The sequence below is a fragment of the Leptonychotes weddellii genome, chromosome 7 (assembly GCF_054177405.1).
Source record: "Leptonychotes weddellii isolate Sample4059 chromosome 7, ASM5417740v2, whole genome shotgun sequence".
NCBI classification, from domain to species: domain Eukaryota; kingdom Metazoa; phylum Chordata; class Mammalia; order Carnivora; family Phocidae; genus Leptonychotes; species Leptonychotes weddellii.
The window spans coordinates 76,256,865-76,283,146 of record NC_138375.1 but is presented as its reverse complement, the minus strand read 5'-3'; the positions used below and the strand labels follow the sequence as shown (position 1 = coordinate 76,283,146).

The window sequence follows — 26,282 nt, the reverse complement described above, 5'->3', positions numbered from 1 at the left end:
TTTAGGTTTTGTTTTGTTTTGTTTTGTTTTTTTGAGCTAATGCTTTAAATTGCTATTATTATGTAACAAGAGTCATTGCCTAGGTACTTGAAATCTGGACTTTAATGAGAAATCTTTCTATGAAATATGGGATAAGAATGCCAATATAATATAAGTCATAAGAAATTTTAATGCAAATAATTTTTACAATTTCAACGTGGATAGAGAGTACTTCCGCCGCCTAAATAATTTCATTGAGAAGATCACAGTGTTGACTGTATGATTAGTTCTCTTTCTCTTTCTATTTTTATAAAAAGATTGACCACTGGGGTAGAAGGATGTAGGAGGCAAACTGCCATGTAAAACCATTCTTTGGAAAAAAATAATTTAAAGGAAATGTGAGCAGAGAAATCATGTAAAGATTCAAAGAGCCAGAGTAACAGTGGAAGAAACAAAGCATCCTTCTTTATCTGTTTATTAATAGGCTAAATACATTCCTGGCAGCTGTACTTGAGAATAAAGTCTGTATTATCTTCCCCGTGACTTCAAGTTCGACCCTAAAATTTATCTAACCTCCTCTAAGTCTGATACAATTGGTTTTGAAACCCCACTTAGTTATGATTTTTTACTGAATAGAAAATTTCAGCAAGTTTTCCTTTCAAGGTGGCATATTACTTAGAATACTTTCAAGACACTTCCATTATTTTTTCTCCCTTTTTTGTACTTTATGAGTATCCAGATTTGCAAGTGTTAAATATCAAGTACCTTGTCGATTTTAAAGGATAAAGTTCAAATACATTTCTCCTAAGTATAAGGTAATAAATACCAAATTTGTCAATGTTGTCCAACTGGAGTAAAAGCAAGGAAGTTTTTGATCAGTTTGGAAATCTGGTAGATTTGGGTGAACATGGTAATAGATAATTTTTACAGATTTGAGAGGATGGGACTTTGTGTCTTTATACAATTCTCTAGTTCTTGTAACACAAAGTGCAGAATGTCCTTGTGAGACGATTTCTTACTCCTTTGCCAAATACAGTTCTTAAGTATTATGTTTATATAACCATCTGCCATGTTTACGTAGCAGAACTCAAAGGCAGAAATCTCTCATTTGTCAGAATCATGGCCATGCCCATAAGCCTATCTAGCATATAAATTGTTTTGAAGTAAATTAGAATGTTTCTCCATTAATGTTCATTAACTTAAAAGCAGGATCAGGCCTAATGCATAGTGGAGGGGTGGATGGCTTTGTCTTAGAAAATCCTGTCTCCTTCCTGTTGCCCTCCATCGAGAATCTAGTGACTGCTGATTGCCTGGTATTTTCATCCCATACCTCACCTAGACAATGTTTCTGCCCACCTTCCTCCCTTCATCCATTCAACAAATATTTATTGAGCACTTACCACACGTCATCAGGCAGTGCTCTAGGTAAGTACTGGAGTTATATCAATGAACCAAAGAGAGACATCTGGCCCCGTGCGGCTTATATCTAAGAAGAGAAACAGAAAAAAAAAAAAAATAAATATAATAAATGCATGAATTATATATGATGTCAGCAGATAATATGGCTATGGAATAAAGAAAAGCATGGTAAGAGGATGACAATTATAGAGCTGGGGGAGTATAGGGAGAGAGGACTGTACTTTCAAATAGAGAGGCCAAGATGGGCCTCATTGAGAAGGCAGCTTCTGAGTAAAGAAGTCAGCCATGTGGAAGTACGAAGGAGAACTTCGACGAAGAAAAGGCCAATGCCCAAAGGCCCTAAGGTCAGAGTATGCTTGATGTGTTTGAGGAACCACAGGGAGGCCACTGTGACTGAAAGAGAGTGAACAAGGAGGAATAGGGGAAGAAGTGAGAAAAAAAAGGTGGGGGGAGGGATGGGCTAGCCCAGTGATGGGTATTAAGGAGGGCACGTATTGCAATGAGCATTGGGTGTTATATGCAAATAATGAATCATGGAACGCTACCTCAAAAACTAATGAAGTACTATATGGTGACTAGCATAACAAAAAAAAATTAAAATTAAAAAATAAAATAAAATTACAAAAAAAAAAAAAACCAACAAACAAACCAGGCTTAGGGAGGAGTGGGCATCCAAATAAGTCCCTAGGAAGCTTTGGCTTTTAATCTGTATTAAATCCCATCCCACAGAGTTCTGTGCTTTGTTAAGACTCAGAGTTGACCAGATTGATGATATATTTTTTTACTCATTCATTTAATTCTTTATTTATTCATTCATTCAACAAACACCTATGGAAGGCATAATACATAATAGGTCTCATGATAGGCAGTGAGGCCCTAAGAGTAAGCAAAAGCAGACATAATCCCTGTCCTCAGGGAGTTTATGATCTAGTGAGGAAGACAGATAGTAATCTGACAATCATGGGAGAAGCGCTGTGAGGAACAATTCAGCAGAGGTGCAGAATGCTACAGAAGTCCGGAATAGGAAAATGTGACCTAGTTATGAAGGTCAAGAACACTGCCCTGAGAAAAAAAGCAATTAAGTGGCAAGTGAAAGATAAATAGGCATTAACTAGGCAAGCTAGAGAAAAGTGCCTAGGGGAATGGCAAGTGGCAGGCAGGAGGAGGATGATGGCAGGAGACTAAAGGAAGGTGGAGTGGTTGGAGCCCTATAGCTGGAGGAGTATCATGGGGGTGAGTCTGGACAGATGGGGCAGAAGGTGGGGATTGAATGTGCAAGGGCTCAAAGGCCATAATAAGCAGTTTGTCTTTATCCTAAGCCCATAGGGAAGCCACTAAAAGATTTTAAGTAAGGTGGTGACCTGATTGGATTTAAGTTTTAAAGATCACTAATCCATATTGAATATGTATTAATGAGTTTATGTGTCTATCCTCTAGATGATTTGTTTGCATTTTAAAAGGAGCCTTATAGAGGGAATCCTGAACCCAAGCAGATGCTGGTGGGAATTTTAAATATTGCAGCAAGCTGATGAGAAAAAACAAGTGAGGTAGGGAAATCATTGAACAGCCCATCAGTTAAGTCAGAGAAAGAAGTCAGATTCTACATATTAAGCCTGTAAAATATGGCTTTCATTAAACTATTAAGATGTCAGGGAAGAACAAAATATTGGTTCTGTGTGAACACTAAATCCCTTTCATTTCTTTGATAAGCATTTTGAGGACTAGCAATGTTAAATGACTTTCCCAAGGTCACAGAGAAATTTCATAGCAGTTCATCCAGTGTAAATGACTTCCAAAAAAAAAAAAAGAAAAAGAAAAATGGGCAAATTAATTTAAGACTCAGACTAGAAGGTGTGGACACCTTAATGACTCCTAACTCTTTTGTTTTTACTTCTAAAACATTATGGAATAGTTATGTCCGCACAGCCTTAAAAATCCTGCTGTTCTCTGGGCACAGTTCATAAATCCCAGTCAATAGCCTCATGTGCAATATCTTCTTCACAGTTGTGTGTTGAGTCTTCTCAAATTAGTCCTCAGAGGGAAAGCTGCGCAATGAGTGCCCTTCCTCTCCATCCTCAGCGCTACCCCTTCCCACTTCTACCACTGCCACCCATATCTGCCTTAGTCAACAAATATTAAGAGAACATCACCTATATACCAGACAGCCTGCTGAAATACGAAGATTTAAAAAAAAATCCCTATTTTCCAAAAATTTGGTAGAGTGAGAACAATTGGCAAATAAATGGTCAAAAAAAAAAAAAAAGTCACAGTTTCTCTTTAAAGTCGGACACAGGATGCTGTGGAACAAGACAAATGTCACACCTAACTCTGCCACAGATGAAGGAGGCTTCACAGAAATGACATAAGTTGCCAGTTTTGAAAGGATATGTTAAAATCTACCTCTGGATTGAGCAAAATAAGAAGGATTTTTTTTTTTTTTTTTTTTTTTAGATTACATGGAGTTGACACACCTCAAATTAAATTTACTCAGCTGTCTTTTGGTATGATGTTATTGGCCTATATTGAGGGACCCAAAACAAAACATTTCAGTGAAACTCATCATTGTTCATATAGGACCTTATCCTGTGATTAACACATGGTCCCTTTGCGAAGGCCCATCTCGTACCAACAGGAAGAGTATTTGAACTTCCTCAGAGTTCCCACTGATTTTTTTCTCCTTTAGGGACCTTGTAAATTGTGTAACTGAATAAATTTCCTTTTTCCCATTAGAAAACCTGGGGCCAGATTTGAACCTAAATACTTCAGACTTACTATTCCTTATGTGTTGCATGATTCTATGTATTTTAACACATGTATGGACCATTACAATCAGGACACAAAACAGTTTCACCATCCCCAAAATAATGACATCCTTCCTCCACCACCACACCAGCAACCTCAGCTGTTCTCCACCACTATATTTGTCTTCTCTCAAATGTCATATAAATGGACTCATCTATTAAGTAGCCTCTTAAGGCTGGCTTCTTTCACTCAGCATGACATCATTTGTGAGACTCATCTAGGTTGTGGCATGTATCAGTAGTTTGTTCCTTTTTATTGTTCAGTATTCTTTCACAAGCATGGGCATACCATAGTTTGTACACTCACCCATTGAAAGGCTTTGGGATTTTTTTTTTTTCCAGTTTGCAACAGTAACGTTCAGAACTTCTATCAACATTCAACTATAGACATGATATCAATATAAGGTTTAATTCCTATAGATAAAAATCAGGGGTGATATTGCTAATTCATATGGTAGGTATATGTTCAAATTTATAAGAAACTGCCAAAACTGTTGAGAGTTCCATTTGCTTCAGTCTTGTCAGCACTTGGTATTGTCAAGATTTTTATTTAAGCCATTCTAATAGATGTATGGTATTATCTCACTGAGTTTCTAATCTGAATTTCTTTAAAAGCTAAGAATATGGTACATCTTTTCATGTACAATTTTTCCTCGGTCCTTTTAATTTTAAGTCCACTTTTGCTTTTCCTTTTTTTTTTGCAACCTCTTTTAAATTTATGACATAATTCTGCTTTTTCTCCATGTTATTGAAGAAACTTAGGGCATTACTGGCATAAGTGTGGATATAAATGCCTAAGTTAAGTTAAATACAAAATAAAGTCACAAAAATGTAACATTACAACAAATTCCAATTTAAGTTATTATTTTTGTCTTTTCCTATATGTGTTTTATGGTCTGTGAAAGGTATAAAGCACTGTATTTTTTTCTTCTTATTTCTAAATCTGATATTTTCTGAGCTCTGGAATAAAATCTAGAAAAAAAAAACAGTAAATCACTGAAAGCAGACAAAATAATGCTTTCAACAAAGAACCCCATGGAATTGTCCTTTGGAAATGTTATTACATTGTCTCTGTGTGTATTTGGCTCTGCCAATTGCATTCTGCAATTCCTGTTCTCTGCCAGATCTGGAGAAGGATAGAGCCAAATAACTGTGGGTTTTTTGATCTACTTGTCACCAAAAAGTTTGACAAAAGTCTCTTAAGCATTAGAACTATAAAAAACATTTACAACAGGATCCGAGAAAGCATGAAGTTTAACTCAATTGGTTCTGCATTAAACCCATGGTTTAGACCAGGTTCATTAAAAGCACAAATCTTGTTGCAAACCTGGGATTATTTCAAATGAAGTGATTCATGCTTTGGATAGCTGCCATAAAAGTTTGGTAAAATATGATAGTTTCAATTAACTTTTTATTTGAAAGTGTGCACATAAAATGCACAGCTAAAAGCAAAACACTAGAATACTATATCACACTAACAAAAATGCCCCGTCATTCCCTTAAGAAGTTAGGGCAAGTACTCTTCCAGTTCATACTGGGAAATCATTGTACTTGGTATACTTTGAATGAAATGCTTGTCTGCCAAGTCTATGAATCTAAGCCTCTAAAATCAAGAGGACTTAGTAAAGGCTTCAGAGAGATCTGTGTGTGTGTGTGTGTGTGTGTGTTTTAAGCTTCTCCAGGGGATTAGCACTATCTGGTCCTTGCGGAGTGAGTGACTTCCTGACCCTGTTGGTCTCCCTCTTCCCAAAATGGTTAAAGACGATTTACCTTGAGTACAGTCTGTACTTCAGCAGAATTTCAAAAGTAAGGAGAAGACCTTGCAACTCCTCCATTTGTTTGCTGAGGTCTGGACTTTTTTTTTTTTATGATTTATTTATTAGAGAGAAAGAGAGTGCGTGAGCAGGGGAGGGAATCCTCCAGCAGACTCCCCACTGAGCATGGAGCCTGATGTGGGGCTCCATCCTAGGACCCCAGGATCATGACCTGAACCAAAATCAAGAGTTGTATACTCAACCAACTGAGCCATCCAGGAGCCCCTGGACTTCATTAGGAGAGAAGGAAGAGAGTTAGGGACAGTGGAAGGAAAGAAGAGAGAGAAAGAGATAGAGAGGGGGAGAGAGATGGATGGAAGTAAGGAAGGAAGGAAAGAAAGAGGAGAGGGGAGAAGGAAGGAAGGAAGGAAGGAAAAATGGCTTCTGGATACAATAAAGTCTCAATAAATATTTGTGGAGTGAATGAATGAATACAAATTTCTTAAAAGAAGGTATCACAATGTAATGGATTTAGTCACTGGATAAATGATAAATACTACATTCTTTCTTGCTAGCTAAGGTGTAAATGGTGGCAGAGAAGTAAGCAGATGAGCAAAGACTGCTCCTGAATACAAGGGAAGGGTACTGGGAAAGGACACTAAAAGGTGTCGAGGAGCTTGCATGATTTTCCCAGTCTGACTTTGTCTCTAGGTAGATTAATTATTTGATGTAGGATGGAATGTTCGTAAGCACAGGTTCCAAAGACAGATTTCCTGAGTTGAAATCCTGTCACCAATTACTGACTGTCCTTAAGCCTCACCATTTCTGTGCCTCAGTTTCCTTATCTGTTCAATGAAGATAATAGTGATACCTATCTAATATTGTCACGAGGATTAAGAGTTAATACAGGTAAAAACACTTAGCAAGCATAGTTAAGCCTTAATGTATTGGTTCTTATTATTCCGTAAGAATAAATGATGAAAAGTGTATCAACCTATTGTCCAGGCTACATAAAGAAAGAGTGAGGATATCGTCTTTGTGATTGTGGACCTTCAAAATATTGAATTAGTATATTAATAAAAATATTTCCATTGCAATCATTAAATTGGTTTTCCAGGAAAATTAGCCTCCTATCAGTTTAAGCATTTCTCCTTTGTTAGGCAGTCTCTTCGAGATAAGTTAAATATAAGATTCAAGAACTGCAGAGCTGAGAAATACACAAGGGGTGAAATCATACTTAAGGTATCCCAGCCCCTGTTGGTGACCCGCAGCTGTTGAAGAAAGCCAACTGCCAAGCATAAGAGTAAGCAACTTGCTGTGTCTCAGGTCTGGAACACAATGGCCAATTATTTATTGCCAGGAATGCCTCACAGCAGACTAAGAAGACAACCATTTTCTCTCAGTAAATTTATATTGCTTGCATTCTGGAAAAAGCAAATTGCATGTTGTTTGAATTGGAATTTGGCCATAATACCTAAAGTTAATGTTCTTAAGATTGCAAAAATTATTGGTGATGATAAGAAAACAAGACCATATTTTTATATTTTAATTTTAACCCAAAGAGAGAAAACCCCAGCAGAGTTGGCAGGAAAAGCAATTGGAAAGGACTCAACTCTTCCAAATATTCGTCAATATAGAAATGGTTTTGAACACAAGTGATGAGGAAATCCCACAGACTGAGTTGGCATGGATTAAAGAAATAACACAAAAAGTTGAAGAGGTTTAGTCCATGCAGAATGGGAAGGACTGAACTGCCGTTAAGAAGGCCATACTAGATACACCAAATTCCTAATTCATTACTCACTAACACGTTTTTGGTGTTTATCTGTTTATTTTTAACAAGGTCATCCATGAATCAATCAACAGTTAGTACCCAGGGCAAAAGACAAAACTGCCCATTGACTGCTACAAGAGCTTTCAAAAATACTAATTGATCAATAGTGATCATTGGTACGGTGAACCTTCATTCCTTTAGGGATTTGCTTAACCACAGACTTTCTCTGGAGCCAGTCTCATAATGCAGCCTCCCTTTGGATCTTCAGTAACCTCATTAATGGCTGCCCTGTACTCCCTGTCTACTTTTAATTTCTTCTAGTAATAGAAAATACTTCATAATGGAAGATTTAATTAACTGAGTTTCCAAAAAGCTATTTACAGTGAACTGGGAACATTAGCTTTAATTTTTATTGTTCAAGAATGAAGATATCCTTTTTACAACAGAGTAAATGCAGCAGGAAAACAACATTTTAACCACACTAAAGTGTGGGAACCCACTGGCAAAAGTCAATTGTGCTGCTGAGAAGACAAAGGCTATGATAGTCTGATCTGAGAGGAGAGACCCTGTTCAAAGCTTCTTGTTCTTTCCTTAAATTTCCTTGAGTAACTCTTTTAACAGGCCCCATTCGCCTCCACAAGTGCTCTAACCTGGGTGAGGATCAATTTTCTACCACCAGAAGCAAAACATTATAGTAAGGTGTGCAAGATGGTGGGTCCTTTGCTTCCCTCTGTCCCCACACGGTAGAATCTTACATCTTTTCAAAAAATATACAAGAGGCTTTTCTAGGCCTGTTAAAGATGTGCCTTTTATAGCCAGGTCCTATTTTCAAGAAAATTCATCATCGGGTAGTGTCAAAGAGAGAGAGAAAGAAAAATCAGTGTGACCTTGATAAAACAAAGTGGTCTTGAGGTCAATCAGCTAAATATTTCTGCAGAAAAGTTTTTCCACAGAATTTATTAACTTATAAGCTCTGAGCTTGTCCTGACATAAGCTTATATACATAATTTGGTTGGCTATTAGCTACCCAACCAATGGATAGGTAACTCAGCAAGTCATCCCATTCACACGCATAAACACCTAGTTGGGGCATGGATATGGCTTGTTTAAAGTGTGTCTTTAAAACCCTCACAGAAATTAGCTGCTGAATGTTACACACTAGCCATTTTTCAAAGTGAGGCTCTTTCCCAGCTTTACCTTTTTCTCTCATTTACCAAATGAAATTAGACCACATTACAGACTAATACCTCATGAGTTGCATCTATTAAATCAGAGCCAATTTGAGTTATAGATGCATATGCACCCAGAAGCACTAAATGCCCTGTGAAAAAAGCAGAAAGGTAGCTTAAAGGTTTATAGCACCAAGTAGCTTTTCATCTGTAAAAGACCTGGGTTCAATTCTTTGCTTTCAGGCTGAGTTCATGGCTCTATCATGAGTTGCATCAGATTGTTGGTTTGTTAACCAATGTAGAAGCCAAACAAAAAAGGTCACACATTGCAAATTTCTGTAAAAGTGGAAATCCTGAGTCTTGATCTGTTTCTGACTCCACTGTGCACAGACTAGGAACAGGAACTTATCTGTAAGAGCTCTAAAATTTACTCTTTAATAAAAACAGCATAATTTTCATGTCTATATTATCCAAAAAATGACTTGATATGGTTCACAAGAACCAGGCTTCAAAGACAAACACAAATCCCAAAATATTTTCTTTGGAAAGGTTTAAATATCGTAGCTTTTATTGTGTTTGGACCTCCGAAGCAACTGATTTAGGAGTTAACTTTTGTAGGCGTTTACTGCTCCCCCAAATAATTCATTACCAATGGTTATTCTGCCTTTGCAATTAATCAGGTTTGAAAGTGCTTCATTTGGTGCATTTGTATTGTTTAAATAAATCTGGAAACACTAACCCTGTCACGTTCAGGGGTCGAGTGTGGGAATGAATCTGTAGACACAGAGGGTAAAATACTTCAAGGCATATCCCCAAGAGCTTTCCCGCTGGACAATCAGAATTTATTTTCCAAGAGGAGGGTGTCCCCGTGAAAGCGAGCCCCGTGGTGTGTTTTAAGGTCTCCTTAACCTGTCTCGGCAAATCGCATAAATCACAGCTATAAAGTCTTCCCATTCAGCATGTTAGGGCTAGAGAAAGCTGACCAGCTTCTGACCTCTTATTCTGGGCCCCAACTGACCCTAACTTAGGAGTTCAAGCGGTCAATTGCAGGTCACTGAGGGCAGTCTCAGAATCTTTTTAATTCCACTTCGACGGCAAGGTTAAATTTATGCAGCACAGGTATTTACCCAGGTCTGGGGATGTGCTGCTTACGGAGTCCACACCTAGATGACCAAAAGAGAAAGAAAAAACAAACTTTAAGTTGGTGTCCTCCTAAGCAGCTCCACTTTGGTATCATGCCACGTCGGTCATTTATCAGTATAATGTCTACAGACAGCCTTAAACAATTGTCAAACATTCTTTTAAAAGCCATTAGTTTTTCAACTAATATATATCTGTTTTGTGCATTTGTTGAACCCTTCACTTGTCACTGAGAACAGCCTGTTAAGCTAAGCAGAGGCCTGATCAGTTTTCAATGAGCGCTGAGCCGGAGGGTTCACCTGGGTCAGCCACAAGATTTATGAGGCCCAGTACCAGTATCTGATTGGGACTGTTAGTGCTAAAGAAAGCTGACACTTCCTCCCTTTCCCTTCTCCTCAAGCTCGACACACAAAGTCCAGTGACTTAACTTGTACATTCCCACTGGCTGCCTAAGAGGCAGCAAAATTGATGACCTGTACAGACACCAAAGTGGACATCAATAAAAAAAGATGGATGTGAACGAGTGGAGTGACATGCCTCATTGCTGAGGGGACTGAGGAGGGGAGAAAAAAGGTTAAAAAAACACTAGAAAGTTATCTATATAAGCTTCAAGGACAAGGATTTTGTCACTACTTGCCTAAAGATTTGCTCTTAAAATATTCTTTCCTCTAGCTTCTATCCTACTCCAGTTGGCACAAAAGAAAGAAAAAAAGAAAGAGACAGAGAGAGAAAGAGAGAGAGGAAGGAAGGAAGGAAGGAAGGAAGGAAGGAAGGAAGGAAGGAAGGAAGGAAGGAAAGAAAGAAAGAAAGAAAGAAAGAAAGAAAGAAAGAAAGAAAGAAAGAAAGAAAGAAAGAAAGAAAGAAAAAAGAAAAGAAAGAAAGAAAGAAAGAAAGAAAGAAAGAAAGAAAGAAAGAAAGAAAGAAAGAAAGAAAGAAAGAAGTCTGGTGACCTCTGGCAATTACTAGATCTTTTTATTTGTTGGCTTAAGTTCTGAAACTTTTATTATTCTTTTTTGGTCACAAAAGTGTGACACCATGATATGGATGAAAACTCTTGAAACATGCAAAAAAACATAGGGCAACATTCTAAAAAGGAGCCATGATTGACTAAGCATTGCCTTTGTGCTTCTTAATTAATAAGAATGGTTAAAAGCTGAGTGGATGACATTTTCTAGAACCTATTTGGATGTGAGTGCTCTGAAATAACATGCTCATGTTGAAGCATCTCCCAAGGAACTTCCCCAAAACACTAGGAATTATACTCGTGAAGATGGAAGCCACAGACTAGTTTACAAATGGGAAATGAGTGAAAGTAACTGGATTAGACTTTAGTATACTGGATGCATTCTTTTTGAAAGGGCTCGTGAGAGGGGCGCCTGGGTGGCTCAGTCGTTAAGCGTCTGCCTTCTGCTCAGGTCGTGGTCCCAGGGTCCTGGGATCGAGCCCCGCATCGAGCCCCGCATCGAGCTCCCTGCTCAGCGGGAGGCCTGCTTCTCCCTCTCCCACTCCCCCTGCTTGTGTTCCCTCTCTCGCTGTCTCTCTGTCAGATAAATAAAGAAAAAATCTTAAAAAAAAAAAAAGAAAGAAAGGGCTCGTGAAAAAAAAGTATTTGGTGGCTTCGCTTGCGCTCCAAATCGGGGATCCAAAAAAAGACGAGTAAAATGAATAAAATAATAATTCTCAGTGTTTCTTCTTGTTCTCTCTTGATGTGCTTATTTGCCCTCTAGGATGTTTTCTGCATGCTTATGTATTATGCAAATGAGGTCTAAACCTAAAATGTGATCAGCACGGTTGGGAGTGATTATGTACTCGGCCATAGCAGAAGAAATGGCAGACTCCCTAGATCACAGTGCTTGCACGGAACTGTTCCATACTAACTCCGCCTTGATTTTGATGCTCCCAAGAAAACTGCAAAAAATATGAAATTAATTTTTAATAATTTCTGGTGTTCCAGATGATGATACTGTCTTTTATATTGAGATAAGCCCTTATTAGATTCCAAATCAAGAAAGTAAGAACTAATGCTGTCACACGATCCCTTTTGTGTGCAGAGACTGAGCTTGACATCTTCAAGAAAGGAGTTTGAAGTTCTTACCATTTCAGCAACACTAACATGGGTCAATTTCACAGTCTACAGTCTAATGCAGCTCGTCGCTCCTGAGAGGGCAGTAGAGTGTGCTTTGCACTAAATCACAACGGAACTTGTGACGGAGTGGAGGAAGTCCTTAACCCTGGTGACTTTGTTTGCTAGCTTAGCATAGCCATCCCGTCCAGAATCAAAAACTCTTAAGTGAGGGGGTCTGGGAGACCCACACTCTCTTCTGCCCAGTTCCTGACCCTCTCTCTAACTTCTCATGCAATGCCTTATCAAGTATTCATACCGCAACTTCTGAGCATGAAGGTTTGCTGTTAAGGATAGAGTGATATCAGCCAGGTTTGGTTAGTCACTATTCCCATTCTAAAATAACATAGAGTTTGCCATCAAAAAATCTGTCAGAGGAGGCTTTTTCCAACCCTGCTACTTTGTCTGTTCCAGCTCAGTTTTAAAAAACCCATCTCTCCACGTGAGACTTCACATCTTTGCCCTTGGGATTTTCACAAACTCCTGACATACCACTGGCTTTTCTCCAGGCTCAATAAGCTACCCCTTATTTCTATAAAAAGAGTCAAGTGCCCACAGGGACTTCAGTGAGATCAGGAGGAATGATTTGCATCGGCAGTCTCAAGCTCAACTGATGACCTAAAGGTAACTGCCAGCAGGAAAATGATAGGAGTTTATAAAATCCCTGATCCAACAGCATGTTAAGAAGGGTTTCAAGAGTTTGATTGTGACTTTTAGGGGCGCTTGGGTGGCTCAGTCGTTAAGCGTCTGCCTTCGGCTCGGGTCATGGTCCCAGGGTCCTGGGATCGAGCCCCACATCGGGCTCCCTGCTCTGCGGGAAGCCTGCTTCTCCCTCTCCCACTCCCCCTGCTTGTGTTCCCTCTCTCTCTATGTCTCTCTCTGTCAAAAAAAAAAAAAAAAAAAGTTTGATTGTGAGCTACTTAGTTTTACTTCCTTTAACATCAAATGTATTTTTGTTTGTTATGATCACTATTATAGTCATAAAGTGCTTTGGGTTTTTTCCCCTTTCCTTAATGAAGACATGATAGAGTTGTGAGAATAACCTAGCTAGTGCTTGGCATCAAGTAACTTTTTAAAATATATTTTAATTGACCTTCCCAGCTCCCTCTGGTCTTCTTTGCTGCTGAGCCATCATCCCCCTAGAGGATGGACTTTCAGGTCATCTTAGCCAAAATATACAGCTCAGCATTTTGACAAGTTAATAAAGAAGTCCTGAGTAAAAACCCTCACTTTCTCCAGAATATCTAAGAAAGCCTCTGAAATGTCCATCTTAGATCCTAATGGCTCCTCATTTTCATTTAGATACACAAGTATCATTGGGGACTTTGTCAAAAGATGGTTGAGAAATCATTGTTACATTCTCTGGACCTATCACTACATATAAGGCCATTCCAAAGGGTAGACTGGGGATCCAAGAATGGCACTTCCAAGGGGCTCAGTGCCATCTATTTGAGAGAGAATTTGAGCTCTTAGAGGGTTAAAAGTAACCCTGATTCTTCAATGGCTAATTCTGGATCCTCTATCTGCTGAGACACTTCTGATCTTCTTCCAGTAAACTGACAACATAGATTTCCCATTAGCATCAGGCAGCGATATTCAAAAATTTCCTTAAGCTGCTCAGGAATGGAGTCCACTGTGCCATTTGCTCCAGGACCCCTTGACTGAAAAAAAATGTCAAGGAGACTTATTTCAGATTATCTGAGTAATGTGGAGGAATTCTTAAATTCTTAATTCAGGGTCAATAGTATGTGAGAAGATTCTCAGACCACTGGGGCTGAAATGACCAGGCTCTGCTACCCAGATGCACCTACAAGTTTGTGATATCAAGCTCTGTATTCAATCTGATGTCAGGCATCTCTAGGGGTTGACCTTGGACTTCTCTGAGCTGGAAATGGATGTCAAGGGAAAATAACTTCTTCTAGCCTCATAGGATTCTGGGAAGTGACATTCCAGGGTTCCTCCAGCTTGAGGCAAATAATTGGTTCTGCCTTACCTGATCTAAAAAAAAAGAACATAGTTTAAAGTCTCACTGGTCTCTCTTTATGCAATTTAAAACTTTCCTGGGATTTGGAATCATCCTTTAAAAATCAGGGATTTTGCCAAAGAATGAATGCACTTTGGATATATAACATATATAACATATATATATATATATAACAAACAGATTAAAAGCATTTTTATAGATAAACAAACACTAAAAGTTTGCCAGTTCTGAGATTGTTTTACTAGTAGTTTTCTTTCCATGAGGCAGAGAATCATAGTAAATGAATCAAATTACTACCATTTTATCCTTTGTTGATTTTTTTTTTTTTAAAGATCCTATTTATTTATCTGACAGAGAGAGAGAGAACAAGTAGGCAGAGAGACAGGCAGAGGGAGAGGGAGAAGCAGGCTGCCCACTGAGCAGGGAGCCCGATGCGGGGCTCGATCCCAGCACCCTGGGACCATGACCTGAGCCGAAGGCAGACACTTAACCGGCTGAGCCACCCAGGCGCCCCACTTTGTTGATTTTTAATGTTACTTTTTAGTTTAAAAAATCATCACTTTTATGTTTTTAGTTTAAAAAATCATCACAATTATGCATGAAAACTTTTAAAAAGTTACTAAGAATTAAATTAAGAAATGAACAAATGCTGATAGTTTAATGAATCACAACTACGTGAACCTTCTTGAATTCATTAATCAGTATAGATGTCACAATTGAAAAATTGAGTTGTAAAGTCACTATCTCAACCTAAATCTCTATTTTATGTAAGTATATAGCCACATACTTCATATTTTCCTTTATGAAGACAGATCATAAACTATCAATACCAGATATGCTATTCAGGTGTCTCCCCATAAGATCAAAGTGTTCTAGACATCTTAATGATTTAGCATATGCACTACACCATTCAGAAGGTCTCTCAGAATTAAAATTGCAAAAAATCCATTGTCAAATTGTGTCATTAAGAAAATACGGTTTTGTCAGTCTTTAGCCATTGACAAATTTAGTATTGTCAGGACAGATCAGCAGAGAATGCTTTTGAAGCTTTTGCTGTATGAAATGTTTGTTTACTTCCTAATCAGGCAAATTCATGCTAACAGTCTGCTCAATTTCTAATGATTAGACATCGCTGGCATGAAAGAACACCTTGCAGGGACCATGGGGCTAGTCCTTAACAGCAATGCAGTGGACTTTGTTGTGCTCACACAGCAAGGTAGTCTTTTGCCACAATGATCAAAATTTGTCTTTCCACTCTAAACACATCTGAATAAAACAAACATTTGGTTTGTAAATTTCTTCTTAACCTATTTGAACTTTACCAAGTGAAATATTTATTTGGTAAAAAATTATTATTTGATAAGGAAAATATTTTCCAAGGTAGATGCAATTGAAGATAGCCTGTCTACTTTTTAAATGGAAGTAAAATCTTAGTTACTTTAAAAGAGAAACTACTACTATTGCTTATTATTTATGATCATCATTATTATTATTACTTCTGTAGGAAGGAAGAGGAGAAGGAGGATGTAGAGGAGGAAGAAAGAAGACGAAGGCATCTCTTTTTTGCTCAGAATTATCAAAGACTTTTCATCAATAGACAATAAAATGTGCATCTTACTTCTTCCTGAGACTCTGTAAGTAGTTCATGGAAGCCATCTGATAATAATTTGGGGCAAATAATACAACCAAAGTGAAAAGATGGCACTCACATGACTAATTTAATTAAATGGGCACCCACATTGGTCCAGTAAAGAGATTCATATATAATTAGTAGGACGATAGATTGCCCCACTCTGTTCACATAATCTGTTCGACCATCTTCATAATCAACGTGGACCATCCCACTTAAATTTAATGTGCAGCCACTCATAACCATTAAGACCTCTGGGGGTTACAACAGCCTTCTTGGCCATGCTGACATCCAGTTTGTACCTTTCCCCCAGACATAGTCAACATACAAAAGCCCAGAAATTTCTCTTTTTAAAAAAATTACTTTGGACTACTTATTCTATTCTGCTGTAATAAAACAAAAATCTATATTGCAAATTGTGGTAATACTTTGCATTGTCTATTCCCAGGATGACTTGTCACATATCTGTTGTGACTCCCAATTGTGCAGATACTCATTTGACAAACAAAACTTACACCTCAATAAACAGCAAGTCTGTATATTAGATGAGAAAAGAATATGCAGAAAAAAAATTTATTAAAAAACAAGAAAAAAGAGAAAAGCCTGCAGCACAAATTAGAGAAAAGGATTTTGCCCCTATTCCAAAGGGTTGCTTCTGTCACCAAGTTTTTTCTCATTTCCATGAAATTTTTTTTTTTCTATTAAGATCTGCTGGGGAAATAAAAGCAAAGGGTAGAGCAGAATTTGCTGGAGATGACAGATGGCTCTTCTTCAATCACTTATAAAAGAGAAGTGGCATCTCAAGTTTTACATTATGGAACACAGAAGGAATATGCTAAGCAATGCTATAGATTTTATCTAGCATACCCATTTTGCTTATTTGTGGAAATATTGTCATTTTACTATCATGATTATTGACACATTTCTAAGGAGCATATCTATTAAGTTCTTTTATCCTTTATAAATTATTATTAAGGATGAATGTCCTTAAAGTGAAGCGTCTGGTCAGTAAAAGGGGAAATTCACAACTAAGTGAACTAATTGTAGCATATATAAGAGAGTTTTCTTCAGCCAAAGGAATTTTCCATTAAGAATATGGAAACTTAAGTTTGCTACTTTATGAAAGGTACTCTATAAAATATTTCTTATGAAAATTAAACAAAGGAGCGCCTGGGTGGCTCAGTTGGTTAAGCGACTGCCTTCCGCTCAGGTCATGATCCTGGAGTCCCGGGATCGAGTCCCGCATCGGACTCCCTGCTCGGCGGGGAGTCTGCTTCTCCCTCTGACCCTCCCCCCTCTCATGCTCTCATTCTCTCTCTCAAGTAAATAAATAAAATCTTTATAAATAAAATCTTTATAAATATTTATAAATAAATAAAAATCTTTAAAAAAAAAAGAAAATTAAACAAAGTATATCTACCTCAGTGAAGTTACAGTTTAAAAAAAACACAAGCACCTGTTAACATACTTTCATCCATTCTACACATAAAATTACTTTTTTTTTTTTTTGATGATACACATTCACTGAAAACAAACAAACACTAGAAAGGCCAATATTAACCATAAGTAAAATTCTGGTGCACAACTTCCAGACAGAATATATATATATAAAGCTTCTGGATCAGAGTTTTAGTTAGAAGAATAGGCCCAATTATATTTTCTCATTTATCCTACTGAACCTCTAAACTTTTTTACATCACTTGAAAAGCTTAGTGTTTAATTTTAAATTGATCCAACTCTATACAGTGTGTTTTGTGTGAGACAAAGACCAGGAGACTCTCTTTTCCTGTGTCTTTAAACTAGTACATAACTTCTGTTTAAGGGCCTAGTGACAACTGTAATGGATAATTTACAACCTACAGGGCTTCTGGATTAAATAACAGAGGTTCTGTAAACCAACAGGCTTCAGACTTCGGTGAAAGCACCAGTAATTTGTTTATTGCCCTTTCGCAGTTCCTCAATTACAATTGATCTCTGCTAAACAGTCTAGTGTTGCTAATTGTTGGGAAAGGGCGGAAATAACTTAATCTTTATAGGCATCTTCTAGCCTAGTATCTGTCCTTATTATTCCATGCCATAATCTTACCTAAGCACGGATAGATGGAATCCGTACACCTAGCTGAAACAAGTACTTTCAAATTTAATTTATAAACAACCAAAGTTGAAGGAGCTGTGTTTGGAAGAGAAGAAAGGGTGACTGATTGTATCTGATATTGAGCCAATGACAGACAAACAAGAGCACTTGATTAGAGCTCTTGTCCTACCAGATCACGTATCTGAATTCTACCGATAGGAGTTTAATCAGGACTTAATCTCCTGGACATGATAAGTACTCTAGACATGTTAAGTACTCTAAGTACTTAACAAAATACAGAACCCCTACAGGCATTTCCACTTCAAAGCCTAAAGTACAGGTTAGGTGTCTCCTATCTTATTTTTTTTCCATTAATAGTGTTGAAAAGAAATACTTGTCATCATCCACTAAGCATGTCCTAATTTAACCCGTTTAACTTCTGAATTGTTTGTTTTAAAAAGGTTTGACTTATTTATACTAAACCTTCAGTTTCTTGACCCACCCTGTTAGAAATTGGAAATATACTTTACACAGGCATGTGTGTATGTGTGTAAAGCATGTCCTAATTTACACTGTTTAACTTTTGAATTGTTTTAGAAAGGTTTGATGTATTTATTCTAAGTCTTTGTTTTCTTGACCCAACATTTTCAAAATTAAATATATATGCACACATACATACATGTGTGTTTGTATAGTATGTACTTTAAATTCCAGCTTCTTGTTCTAATACAGTATATCCCTTGAATGTCCAACTGAACAAGTAGTACATTAAAACACAAAGCAAAATCATCCTTCAAATCCTTCCAACATTATACATTACAGGTAAAGTTCAATGACAACGTTTGTCTATCACTCCCTGACTTAGTGAGCAGTCATTCCACTTTGCCATATTAAAGTTCTTCCTTTAATCTTTACAGCAGCCTAATGAGAGAGAGGAGAAATGTTTGCTCTTCGTCGCCCTAAGTTAAAACTGCTTATTTCCCTCAAAGGTATCCTCCTGAAGACTATCTACCCATATTTTTTTTTATTGCCAAAATGTAAATACTTGCATGTAAATTGTCTTCATGTCTCCACTATGGATGTCAATTATTTTTTAAAAAAAATTAAAGTAAAATTAATGAAATTGACAATAAAAATAATTAAAACTACACAAACTAGATATTATAGATCATATCTGTAGTTTTAAAATACTAATTAGTATTTTAATTATTTCAAGTATTTGATAGTCTACTTAATTTTTATGGCAGCAAATATTCAAAATAATGCATAATACCTCTATTTTGTCTAATGTACTTCAACTGGAAGATACTAGTCGCAGAGACAAAAGATATTTTACTGTTTGGAATTATCAGTAAACTCAAATGTTCAACTCAATGTAAATTAATCCTTTATACAAGAAATTATTTAGAACCAAATAGATTTCTTCAATTATTTTATTTCTTCAATTATTTTGTTATTTACATTTTGTTCAACTCAAAACACTATACTTTGGGAGCTTTATTTTTATTTTGTCTTCTCTGAAATAAGTTTACTCCTTTCCAGTTTTCAATGGATCCATGAGACTAAGTCAAATGCTGAATATCTAACTACACCTGGTGCAATTGAATGTGAATGGTTGATTTTAGATGATATTCCCGTTTGAAATAGAAGATTGAGACCAACTATATAGACAGAAGATAAAGAAGACAAAGGCATTTTAAATGTTGCTTCAATTTTCATGGAAGGCTTTTCTGCAATTTTTTTTTAATTTCTACAAATATCCATAAACATTATAGTATCTCACTGAACGTGGAAAGAAGGTGATCTATGATAAATGCCCCTGTAATGTCATATACATAATATTGTAAAAGATAAGTTAGATTGTAAATAAAACTAACCCTTTTTAAAAGATACATATTAAAGATATTTTAGAAGTACATTTTAATAATGTATTTTAAACAAATATGTAACAGAAAACTTGATTTATGCAAATAATGTTCTAATCTTAGAATTGCTTTTAGATAGGATTCATTAAATTTAAGTTTGGAAAGATCGTGCATCTCAAAAAAATGGGTAATACTGAGCTAAATAACTGTTGGCTAAGCAGCACTGAGGCATAAGCAGGGAAAAATAAAATAAAAGCCTATTATTTTTTGACTATGAATGCTTTCTAAAGTAACTCAGATGCTTCCATTTTATTTGAATATTGCTTTTTGTTTCCTCTATTAAGTAGTGCTTAAAAACCACAACTTCAGTCAATCAGTAAACAGGATCATTACTTCTAAGTGTTTCAGATTCTAAATCAAGGGTTTCATTTAATTTTCCTAGCAGAATAATGCATATAGATGAGGATGTCAAATTGCAAATAACCTGTATTAGAATAGCGTTTACAGTGCTTATGGTAAGTAATCAACATTATTGACTTAGCTCAGGGATTTAAAATGCTGAAAAACACTAACAGAATAAATTGATTGGAAGAACAGAGAAGTACATCACTGTGTTAAAGATTTGAAATGAAAGTGAAACACATTATATGATTTCGTAGTTTAAAAGTACATGTGCATATATAGATATGCACGTAGATGGATAATGTGGGCATTATTGATTTAAACTCTCTATTGGGATTAAAGGGAGAATGCCCAGTTTCGCTTCAATGGTAATGTTGGCATTCATTATCAATATGATAAAATACAAATTGGTGGCTCTGTAATACAGATTTAATGCCCCTGCTGAACTTTTTTCCATTAGCAGCTAATGGCTATTCCTGTTTACCTTCTATGACTCCAAATGCTTATTCCATCTTCTTTTCTGTGATCATAATGGTTATACAGGAAATGATTTTGCTAAAAATGAAATCTTATTTTATTTTAAAAATGATAGAACTTGCATCTGTAAACATGACTTTAATCTATGCCTTCCATGATGTGTCAGCGTTCTCAAAAAGAATCTTGTTCTGAGTTTATAAAATAGAAATGAAACATCTCATAACTTGAAATAGTAAGAAGAAGACTTGTTGCAATTATTAAAGTGAAACATTTTGCTCTCAGAATAGCTTGTATTTTTTAACATATACACATAAAGTGAGCATTTCCTTTCCATTATTAAAAATCTTTTTATCAGGATAAACAAATCTATTCATTGAATTGCTTTTCTCTACCCTATATAGCAACAGTTTATTTTTAGGATGGCTTTCAACTAGTAAGTTGGATTTATTTTAAAGAAAGAAAAGTACAAAAACTCTTATTAATTTATTTTAATTAAGCCCATTACAATAATCCCTGGGGAGAAAACAATTAAATTGAATAAGGAACAATAAAAATCAAGTTCATTTCCTCTTTGCAGTTGAGTTCCCTTAGTCATCTCTTTTTCTCAAAATAAAGCCTTTAAGTTTCGTAGGCTTTTCAGTGAAGTAGCATAATTTTAAATGAGGTTATAATACTAATACTTAATATTATTGCACATCTACTGCATACCAGACACCATTCTAAGTACTTAATGCACTCACATAATTATCTCAAACTTATGATATTAAAGAAATAACCCAATTTAAACATGGACAAAGGATCTGAACAGACATTTATCCAAGGACATACAAATGGACAATAAACGCATAAAAGATGCTCAAGATTACTAGCTACCAGGGAAAGGCAAATTAAAACCATAATGAGATACCACTTCACACCACTATGATGGCTATAATCAAAAAGGCAGGTAATAGCAAGTGTCGGTGAGGATGTGGAGAAATTGAAACCCGTGTACACTGCTGGTAGGAATGTAAAATGATGCAGTATTTTTGGAAAACAGTCTGGTGCTTCCTTGAAAGATTAAATATAGGGTTACCATGTGATCCAGCAATTCCACTCCTAGGTATATACTCAAGAGAAATGAGAATGCATGTTTACACAAAAACTTAGAGAGACGTTTATAAATAGCCAAAAGGTGGAAATAACCCAAATGTCCATTAACTGATGACTGGGTAAATAAAATATAATATATCCATCAAAGAAATATTACTTGACAATAAAAAGGAATTAACTGCTGATAAATACTACAGCATAGATGAACCCTGTCAATACTATGCTAAATGAAATAAACTAGACACAAAAGATGTATTTCACATGATTTCATTCATAGGAAATATCCAGAATTAGCAAAGCTATTAAAACAGTAGGGTAGTCGCCGCCTACGACTGATTAGGTTGGAGGAACAGACAGTGACTGCTATTGGGTATGAGATTTCTTTTGAGGGTAATGAAAATGTTCTAAAATTGGTTGTGGCAAACATTGCAAAACTCTGTGAATATATTTAAAAGCCATTGACTTGTACACTTCAAATGGGCAAATTGTATGTGATGTGAATTCTATCTCAATAAAGCTGTTTTATATATTTTTACTATATTTATATATGCAGAATTTTAGACAGCAAGGACTATATAGAGAGGTTAAACAATTTGCCCAAAGGGACAGCAAGGGGTATCCTGAAATGAACCTGTGGCATTTGGTTCCAAAGTCCACACATATCCCCACTAAGCTTACTGACTCTGCTGATGGTAGTTTTGCTCCTCATGTGATGATTGATTTTATTTAATAAAATATTTTCTTTAAAAAGTCACTCCCCAATATAGCTCCAAATGGAAGTTTTCTCAGTTAACACTGAAGGGCTGTTCTTTCTATAATAAGAAAATATGACATATGATAAATACTAATGTTGATTATGTCATTTCAAGGTATTAATACGGTTTATTCTGAATGCCCATGTTCTTAAGAAATCAGGACAACCTGCAAAGAATGGAGCATATTCAGTAGCTCCACAGATACTGAGAGTTTACATTTTTATTACTTTAACCCCAAAGAATTGCAGTTATTCTTAGCCCAGAAAAAATGCCAAATCTCAAAACATATTTGTTACGTTATTGTAGGTAATCTCTCTTTTCACTTAAGGATTTTGTTGAAGGGCTTGTGGAAATGCAGAATGGATTCGTAGTACTTTCCAGCTAAGGAAACCGAAAGACCTTCTAGCAAAATTGTACAACTGGAGAAAACAACACTCAAAGAAGTGAAATCATTTATAAAGTCACTAGATTCTATAGCAGCTAAAACTAAAGGCATCATAATCAACATCTGCACAACAATCACAACAGAACTAATCAGCACTTATTGAAAATATCTTATGGGTCAGGCAGTGCAACTACATGTCTTACTTCATTTCACCTTCAGAGCAAGTGTAGCTACTGTGACTATTTCTATTGTACAAATAAGATAATTGAGGTCTGGGGAAGTTAAATAACCTGCCCAAATCATAGAGATGCCGGTGAACCAGCAATTGAAATCCCAGCCTTTCTGATCTGTTCTTAAACACTACACTATACCTTAACACAATCAATTCAGCAATCTCTTTTTTATTAAAAATAAATATTAGGAAACCTAGCACATTATCAGAAACACCCACTAAAATATGAATCATATGATGAAAGTGAATCATAAAATAATTATTTGTTTATATTATATTTATTATATTCATTTATTATTACATTTATTACATTTATATTTTATGAGATAAAATATAATACAAATGAAGCATAAAATGAAATTTATCATCATAAAAAGAATTAATTAGCCAGAATTTGGACTCAAAGAGATATTGTGACAGATTGTAACCTTCATCCCCAAACAATATATAATGGCAATAAAAATTCTCATCCTGCTGCATAAATCAGGCAGATTTATACCAGAGAAATACACTTGCGGTAAATAATACACAGTTAATTTAATACCTTTTTTAAAGTTATTGGTGTGCCTTTTAACAAAGACTGTGCCTCCAAAAATGATGAAATCAAATTACTTTCAAGACCCAAAGATAAATTACTCGTCACCCGCAACATGGAGACTGCTGTGGGAGGAGACACAAGAGCACTCTAGTCTTTTTAGCTGTGTGCAGCTCACCTGGTCACCCAACACTCCTCTCGGCCTAGAATGACCCCTCTCCTCTCCTGCCCACCCTCCTACCAATGTCCAGTCCTCTCCCCTTATGATTCTGCTCCTCCAACTCTGAGTCCCTGGAGACAATTATGAACTAGAGTTGCCCTGTCTGGATTTCAAAGATAATTAGTTAGAATCAACATCACTCATGCCATAACTTACATACTAATCATATGTAACTAATCATGTATCTTACTGACTTGAGGTTGTCTTTACATGTTTGTTTTTTCCCTCTGCCTCAAAGATCATACACTTCTATGAAGAAAGACTCAAAACTTCTAATGATTCATATCTAAATTTCACCTAAGAAAGCTACATGTGCATGCTAGAACGCTTATGGAATTTAATGTACGTGACAGTGAACAAAGGCAAAAAAACCCTGTTTTTCCATTTTTTTAATTTCACATCTATCTCCCAGAATCTTCCTAGAGCATGCCCTCTGGGTCTCTGCCAACTCCTGGCATGTCATCAGGCTTCAGACTCCTCTGCTTTAAGAACTGATCACAGCCATTTCTGACAGAAAATCTGGTCTAAAGATAACAGGACCGTATAATAATAATAATAATAATAATAATAACATATTAATATATAATAAAAATATAATGGCATTCGTATCATTATTTTTCCCTTTGGGAAATGTGATCTATTCACTTACATTTGGATTGATAAGATTTGTATGTTTATTAACCATAATTCAAAAATCTTGGTTTGGGGACCAGTAGCCCTCCCCTTAAAGAAATATGATACTAGGGCTGTAATAGCCTTTATTTTTTTATGAGACTTTTTAAGCTTTTAGATGGAACTAATTATGTTCCAAATTGGCAATCTGAAACAGTGAAGCGACTTCAAGATCCATGGAATCTCTACCATACACAGGTAAGTAGAGAGCAGTCATTGAATCCCCCTGGTCCATATATCTATAAGAAAAAAAATGTCGTTTGCCCATTTGATCTTCTTTCACTTAAACCCAAGGAGTATTCAGATTTCTATTCATTTCTGTTGGGATTGAAAAACATCATTCTTCTGCTGCAGGCTAGACCAGGGAGATGCTCCATGAGGCAGCAACACAGAGCCTCTTTCTCATCATGTGTTATTGCCGCGGCTGCAGATGCTCAGAAGAGCTACACTTGGGGTGTCTCGCATTGTGCTTATAGGCATTTATTGGGGATCATTACCCCCAGCAGCTAGAGGATCCCTGTCTACATATCCTGCAGGATCCCCCAGTAGACACAAGTTTGTATGACCACTGGTGTGAGCCTCCCGTTCATGATGAGGGCTCCATCCACTGTGTGGTAGGCAGGGCTCTTCCTGTAAGTCCTGTTCAGACCATGTCATGCAGCTTTAGCATCACACTCAGTTGGGTTTTCTGTTCTCCTACCTGCTGGTCATCTTTATATGTTTTGCTTAGTATCCTTAAATAATTCTTAATCTGAAGAGTTTATGTGCGATACAGAATTTGATTATTCTAGATTAGGGCTAATTGTCAAAAAAGAAGAAAAGAAAGAAAAAGAAAAGAAAAGAAAGGAAAGGAAAAGAAAAGAAGGAAGGTAGGAAAGAATTGGAAGGAAGAAGAGAGAGAGAGAGAGAGAGGAAGGAAGGAAGGAAGGGAGGGAGGGAGAGAGAGAGAGAAAGAAAGAAAGAAAGAAAGAAAGAAAGAAAGAAAGAAAGAAAGAAAGAAAGAAAGAAAGAAAGAAAGAAAAAGAAAGAAAGAAAGAAAGAAAGAAAGAAAGAAAGAAAGAAAGAAAGAGAGAGAGAAGGAGGGAGGGAGGGAGGGAGGAAGGAAGGAAGGAAGGAAAGAATTGGAAGGAAGAAGAGAGAGAGAGAGAAAGGAAGGAAGGGAGGGAGGGAGAGAGAGAGAAAGAAAGAAAGAAACAAAGAAAGAAAGAGAGAGAGAGAAGGAGGGAGGGAGGGAGGGAGGGAGGAAGGGAGGGAGGAAGGAAGGAAGGAAGAAAGGAGTGCGCCTTAAGAAGCTCAAAAGCTCTTGTGATTTCAATTAGATTGAGACTGGGAAGAATTTTGTGCACCATCCTAAGACCAAATTTAGAAAAAAAAGAAAAGAGGTATATTAAGTAGATTTTCCCTCCAGGTATTTTTGATATTATTTTATTGAAATAAGAAAGTGTAAAATGTGAACTGCATTATAGTTTCATTTGACTCTAAATATCAGTCTGCATTTGAAATGCATTTTATCAGTACTACAGGTTTCCAATCTTTATCCACAATTCTAAAACCCAAACAGATCTGAAAACCAAATATTTTCATAAGATAATTCCAAAATTCCTGCATAATATTCCATTGTATATATATACCACATCTTCTTTATCCATTCATCTGTCGATGGACATCTTGGCTCTTTCCACAGTTTGGCTATTGTGGACATTGCTGCTATAAACATCGGGGTGCACGTACCCCTTCGGATCCCTACTTTTGTATCTTTGGGGTAAATACCCAGTAGTGCAATTGCTGGATCATATGGTAG

The 26,282-nt window shown here is 36.4% G+C and overlaps 1 long non-coding RNA gene across 1 annotated transcript in view; it reads right to left on the bottom strand.

Moving 5' to 3' along the window:
* Positions 1–1,352: 1,352 nt before the first annotated feature.
* LOC145722479 (uncharacterized) overlaps positions 1,353–26,282 on the bottom strand; it is a 151,544-nt gene continuing 126,614 nt past the window's right edge. The window contains exon 2 of the long non-coding RNA XR_014146782.1: positions 1,353–1,465. This is a non-coding gene — a long non-coding RNA (uncharacterized LOC145722479). The remainder of the gene's footprint in view (positions 1,466–26,282) is intronic.